Genomic DNA, 7017 nt, shown 5'->3' with positions numbered 1-7017 from the left:
CCACGAGGGTGGGGGCGCGCCTGCCCCCCTGGGCGCGCCCCCTGCCTCGTGGGCCCCCTGACGCTCCACCGACCTCAACTCCAACTCCATATATTCGTGTTCGGGGATAAAAACCAGAGAGAAGGATTCATCATGTTTTACGACACGGAGCCGCCGCCAAGCCCTAAAACCTCTCGGGAGGGCTGATCTGGAGTCCGTTCGGGGCTCCGGAGAGGGGAATCCGTCGCCGTCTTCATCATCAACCATCCTCCATCTCCAATTTCATGATGCTCACCGCCGTGCGTGAGTAATTCCATCGTAGGCTTGCTGGACGGTGATGGGTTGGATGAGATTTATCATGTAATCGAGTTAGTTTTGTTAGGGTTTGATCCCTAGTATCCACTATGTTCTGAGATTGATGTTGCTATGACTTTGTATGCTTAATGCTTGTCACTAGGGCTCGAGTGCCATGATTTCAGATCTGAACCTATTATGTTTTCATGAATATATGTGAGTTTTTGATCCTATCTTGCAAGTCTATAGTCACCTACTATGTGTTATGATCCGGCAACCCCGAAGTGACAATAATCGGGACCACTCCCGGTGATGACCATAGTTTGAGGAGTTCATGTATTCACCATGTGTTAATGCTTTGGTCCGGTACTCTATTAAAAGGAGGCCTTAATATCCCTTAGTTTCCGTTAGGACCCCGCTGTCACGGGAGGGTAGGACAAAAGATGTCATGCAAGTTCTTTTCCATAAGCACGTATGACTATATTCGGAATACATGCCTACATTACATTGATGAATTGGAGCTAGTTCTGTGTCACCCTATGTTACTTACATGATGAACCGCATCCGGCATAATTCTCCATCACTGATCCAATGCCTGCGAGCTTTTCACATATTGTTCTTCGCTTATTTACTTTTCCGTTGCTACTATTACAATCACTACAAAACCCAAAAATATTACTTTTGCTATCGTTACCGTTACTTCCATATTACTTTGCTATTAAATACTTTGCTGCAGATACTAAGTTATCCAGGTGTGGTTGAATTGACAACTCAACTGCTAATACTTGAGAATATTCTTTGGCTCCCCTTGTTCGAATCAATAAATTTGTGTTGAATACTCTACCCTCGAAAACTGTTGCGATCCCCTATACTTGTGGGTTATCAAGGGGTCGTCAACACCGTAGTCGTACTGGGTAGCGGCGGCGTCGGTCTCGGTGTCTAGCGAGAGAAGAGGGGGAAGAAACAATGAATACAATGCAAACAGATGCATATCGATGCATGACACAACAAGTAAAGGTGCTAGGAGTGCCCTAACGCAGTAGGAGGTGATACCGGTGAAGGGGGGCGACATCCGGGAAAGTATCCCCGGTGTTTCGCGTTTTCGGACAGATGAACCGGGGGGGGAAAGTAGCGTGTTTGCTATGCTAGGGATGTGTGGCGGACAAACGGGCTGCGTTTCCGGATTCATCTCGTCGTTCTGAGCAACTTTCATGTACAAAGTTTTTCCATCTGAGGCACGGTTTATTTTATATTAATTTTAAATGATTTAATCATTTTTAGAATTTATTTAATTATTTTAAATCAACATTATCCAGAATAGTGTATGCTGACATCATCATGACGTCAGCATGACGTCAGCAGTCAACAGAACGTTGACTGGGTCAAACTGACGTGTGGGTCCCGCATGTCATGCTCTGTTTATTCTAATTAGGGTTTAACTAATCTAATTACTGCTTAATTAGTTAACACTAGTTAATTAGGTTAATTAAACATAATAAGTTAATTAATTAATATATTATTATTATTATTAAAATCTCTTTTTTTATTAAAACGTTCTCAGGGGCTGGGCCCCGCCTGTCAAAGGCCCATAGGCCATAGCGGGTGCGGGTATTGGGCGCGGGCACGGGCGCCCGACGGGGCGAACCCGAGCGCGACGTACACTACTAGATTTTTCATTATAACCGAGGGTCAAATTACCGTCGGATTTACATATAACCGACGGTACACCGTCGGCAATCTCCCATCGGCTATGCTTGGTCGGCCATTACACTTATAGCCGATGGTACTTTTGGTTAATACCTTCTCCGGCGGTAATTAGCTGACGATGAGTCGTCGGGCATGTTTTGGTCTCCAGCCGGTTCACATAAACTCGACAACGCTTATAGCTGACGGTTCCCCGTAGAATATTTATTTTCTGACCGTTATTACTTCCCGTCGGCTTTCACAATAGATGACGGTATATTTGACCCTTTGGGGTTTCTTATAACCGAGAGGAGAATGAAACCCTTCGGGGTTTGCTATAACCAGGAGGAGAATGAAACCGAAAGCTATTATGATCGCCGACTGTGTATACACCCCTTCAGGGATTCCTACCGTTGAGAGCCTGACAAACAACATCAATATACAGATTCATCAAGAGTGAAGTCTCTGTTGTTGTATGGTAGGCCATTAATCACCCCAAAAGGATTGTTTTCCACTTCAAATATACTATCTTATAATTGCACAACCACACATGACCAAGTAACATATAGTATATTTAGCGGATCCAAATTACATCGATCATAATGATCTATCTAGGAAGTTTGAAGTGCTAAACAAAAATAGTAATTAAGATATAATGGTCCAAGCATTATGCATAAGCTAAAATTGACCAAAACTTCATAAGTTCACTTTGTTGCATATCCTGAAGAAAGATCAGACTCATCTTCATCACCATATGGATCATAACGCCCATTGCCATATAGATCATGACAATCATCGCCATAGACATCATCACCCTTGCCATAGATCACGATTCCTCCGGTATTGTTTCCCACTCCTAAGAAATGATTAGAGTAGTTGTAAGGGAGATGAAAATTGTGTAATCTAGTTGAAATTTAATTGAGCATACAATGACAAAACTTAGATGTTCTAATTGACTGGTTAGCTGCTATCTAACAGTATCACTACGTATTAACCTTTTGATCCTTCACATGCAATTTTCAGGGTAACATGAATCACCAGGAACACATACTCCAAATAATAAAGATTGAGGACTACACATTGCTCTGTGTACTAAAGGAATAATCTACCAATAAACCACACTGATTTCAATTTCATAATAAGTTTGCAACGGTTCAGAATACATCATGCTTTTCGAATTACTTGTAACATTCATATAATTCAAAGAACATGACATTTTTCTAATTAATTTTATTAATCATATCTCCAGAACCCGCATGTGCTATGGTTACACCAAGATGGACAGGTGATACAGGTAAAAAAAATACTTATCTGAAAGATACAATGCGGCGTCGATAATCGGTTCATTGGCTTGTTGCGATTACAAAAATATATATTAACCAAGTACAATGGACATCTACAACCCCACTGAAGTATATACCAACGTTTATATTTTGCAGTAGTAGACTAGCAAACCACTACTGGGCAGTTTGGGCATACAGTAAACTGGTTAAGAATGCCATGTAAAGAAATATATAATTTGTTTGTTCATTCAAAACAAATAAAATAGCAGCAGCTCACACTAAATCTCCACCAACAATAGTTTAGATTATACTACACATACCTAATTAAATTAAGCCACTTCTTATGTTTCGTATGAGAGGTCAAAATCATTCTCCATGGTTAAAGCTACCAGTATTTCTGTATGTACTTCCAATTCTTCTCAACAATGTCCACTTTTTTAGACCCTGGTTCCATTGCTATAATGAAACCAAGCTTTCCATACATTCTCAAAAGCATCATGGTCTCAAAAGTTCAGGACCAAAAGAGGCAAAGCCATTACAGGGAAAAACAAAAGCTAGAAAGGAGGATGCCTGACAGAGGGTCAAACATGCCAAATCATATTGTCTAATGTTGAATTTTTCTCTGTGCAAATGATTTTATTGTAATTGATTATAGTAACATATTTGCCTATATGAATTCAACAAAAAATTTCCCCTGGCACCTTAATTAAGATGGATTTAGTGTAAAGAAAACAGCCAAAAGATAGATTTCTAAGTTATGAGCCACATCTAGGAAAATAGGGCACAAGCATGTGCATACATTATATATACTACAATAGTACCACCTAGGCAACGTGGTAAGCTAAGAAAACACCTCAAATAAAAAGAGCAGGACTCGAAGCAAGTTATCTGTAGCATGCGTCTTGAAAGCCATTGTACGCTGGCTCAAAAGCGTTACATTGTTGCTCTTCAGATAGACCAACCTTTCACATATATGTTTCTCCATGCTCATGTTGTCTAGAAATAAATTGGCGCATAACTAAATGTGATGTATAACTAAGAGATGATAGACCAACCTTTTCAGTTTCATTTTGATGAACATCATCTCGTCCCCTTTCAAATACGACTTCTTGTACCTAAGCTCAAAAGCGTTACATTGTTGCTCTTCAGATAGGCCCAACGGCCACCTGCATGATAACATAGCGTATATAAGAACATCAAATAAGAACCCCTGCACTACATCTTGGAGAAAGAACACACAGGACATGATGTTGACATGTCAGTGGATGCATCAGCCTTAGGAACAGGAGCTAAATGTTACAGAAATACAAAATACTGAAAGAAAAGCAAAAGCGAGATGAAAAAACTTGGAAAAAGAACAAGGAATGTACGTACTACATCTACATGAATGGAGGACTGCTAGTTAAGTTATACAATAGTGTGAAGTATACATCCCGATTCTGATTGCACATGCTGACATAGTGTCTCTTCTCTTATGTACTAGTCAAACTGCTGCAGCTAGCTAACCATGACCAAACATACATGCATCAACACAAGCTAGCTAGCTCATCTCACCGTTGCAAAATGGCCACTTGCTAGTTAATCAAACTATTTTTAACACATAAGCTTGACTTTATTTTCCAAACTAATAGGCATGGCTTTGTTTTTCAACCATACACACAAAAAATAGACCTAAGCAGACATGCAAACAACCATGACCTCGTTGTAGAACTTGAACCTCACCACCACAGAAGCCAGCCATGTCACCATCTCCATCTCCCCAGTATTCAACTTGAACCACAGGAGCAAATCCTGGACCCCAACCACCAGAAAATAAGCTCACCATCCATTAAACAACACACATACGCCACATATATGACCTGCTCGAGGAATTGCGCAAAGGAAGAGGCGACCGGACCTGGTACAGGCGGGCGAAGGCAGGAGTGAGCGTGTTCTACACGGCGGCATCAGGTGGCCACTCGGATGAGGAGTTTCAGAAGGGGTCGATACATGCCGTGGGAGGTTGAGGGAGAGAGAGAGAGCAGACGAAGAAGACCGACGCGGTCCTGAGGAGCGGCGTCGAGCACCTATTGGTTGGTTAGATCCGGCAGCGTTGTGGCCGGAGGCTGCCAGATCTGAGGACCACGAAGACAGAGACGAGACTCGAAAGGACACTTCCGCGTCGGGAGGAAGAGCAGGGAGTGGGTGATGTTGCTGGGCCAGGGAGAGCGACGAGGGTGAGGTGCGCAGCCGGATCAACGGGCGACAGCGGGGTTGGCGCATGGCGGCGGCGGCGAAGAAGTTGTTGGGACTTGGGAGAAGAGAAGATGCGGCGTGGGACTGGGAGGTTTCAGAGGGAAAGGGATGGGATGGCAGGACGTGGGCACATGGCGGATACAAGATGGGCCGCATGCAAAAAAAATGGTAAGTGGCAAGAGGTAAATAATGGCTGGAGGTGAAAATAGTTCCTGCTCCTGCCGTAACTGACATTTTTTTCATAAGAAATTTGAAAAGATATATACCATACGTATTCAGTAAAGAAAATCTTTTTTTTGCGAAACTCAGTAAAGAAAATCTACTCTCTCTTTTGCAGGTAAAATAAATGTCTACTCGAAAGTAATTATTTCAGATATCTCATCAAAAGTAATTTCATGGTCGAAATTGCCATATCGATCTTTGTACGATTGGTTGATGCTACAATCTGCCTTCAGTTGGACCCAAATCAAGGAATCAATCGATAGTTGGCATGAATCTTTGCATGTAAATTGTATATAATCTGTCGTGCGCAAAGTACTCATCTATAATATATTGTTATGCATATGCAGTATAAAGTTACAGCCCAATGTGTGCTACTCCCTCCATTCCTAAATATAAGTCTTTTTAGACATTTCAAATGGAATACAACATACGGATGTATGTAGACATATTTTAGAGTGTAGATTCACTCATTTTACTCCGTATGTAGTCACTTGGTGGAATCCCTAGAAAGACTTATATTTGGGAACGGAGGGAATACAAAACATTTCAATATGGAGGCACACATTTATGAACAAGTGGAGTACTCCCTAGGAATAAAGTAAATCAGAGCTCGAATGATAACAATCCTAATAAACTCCAAGGAGAGTGGAATGAAATATTAATAAATTTACCGATTTGCTAGCATCATGTCAATATATACTATTAATATGCATGAAAAGTAAATCAAAATCAAGTTCTATTAGCTATTGGTTAAGGCTTGTAGAAATTTTTTCATCTCGAATTGATTTAACCAACACAAAGATGAAGATAATTTAAATAAAATTTAGTTAGCATTATAAGTGTCTAAATGATTAATTTAGATTTTTCGCGAGCTTCGTGAATCACTAGCCACTGCTTGGATGCCCCATACGGAAACACTGGTTGCCTTTAGCCACAACTGTCACGACGAGGGATTGTTGAATGCCCTCGCTCGGCGCCGAGTTCAGACCTTCTCTGAGCTTTCAGAGTTGGTGTTAAAATTTTGCACCATTGAAGAAGCCTAGCTAGCCCAGGAATCAGTATACTCAGACGAATCAAAGGCGCGAAAAAGAAAGAAGATGGGACCCTAGACCGCCCTAGACGGATTGCTCGACTGACCGTGCCCTATACACTCTACTTTGCTCAACGCCAATCCAACCCATGGCCTTCGAGCATGTTGGGTTGTAAAACAAGTTGCTAAGGGAGGCGAGGCTCTCCTCTCAAATAGGCACCATCAGTCATCCCACAATTTCCTCGGAAGAACCTGAGGTTCTGATGATTTACCAAATATGTAAGTCAGGAA

At 41.6% G+C, this 7017-nt stretch overlaps 1 long non-coding RNA gene across 1 annotated transcript; it reads right to left on the bottom strand.

The window, feature by feature from the left end:
- Nucleotides 1-2442: 2442 nt before the first annotated feature.
- LOC109735268 (uncharacterized) lies at nucleotides 2443-5605 on the bottom strand. Its single transcript, XR_002226090.4, has 4 exons — nucleotides 5137-5605; nucleotides 4938-5030; nucleotides 4295-4405; nucleotides 2443-2812 (listed from the first exon to the last, which is right to left on the bottom strand). It is a non-coding gene; the product is annotated as an uncharacterized lncRNA (long non-coding RNA).
- Between the last annotated feature and the right edge of the window lie 1412 nt (nucleotides 5606-7017).

This window comes from Aegilops tauschii, chromosome 5, assembly GCF_002575655.3.
Source record: "Aegilops tauschii subsp. strangulata cultivar AL8/78 chromosome 5, Aet v6.0, whole genome shotgun sequence".
Classification (NCBI taxonomy): Eukaryota; Viridiplantae; Streptophyta; class Magnoliopsida; order Poales; family Poaceae; genus Aegilops; species Aegilops tauschii.
Note: the sequence above shows the minus strand (reverse complement) of the source record. Positions and strands in the feature narration are given on the sequence as shown.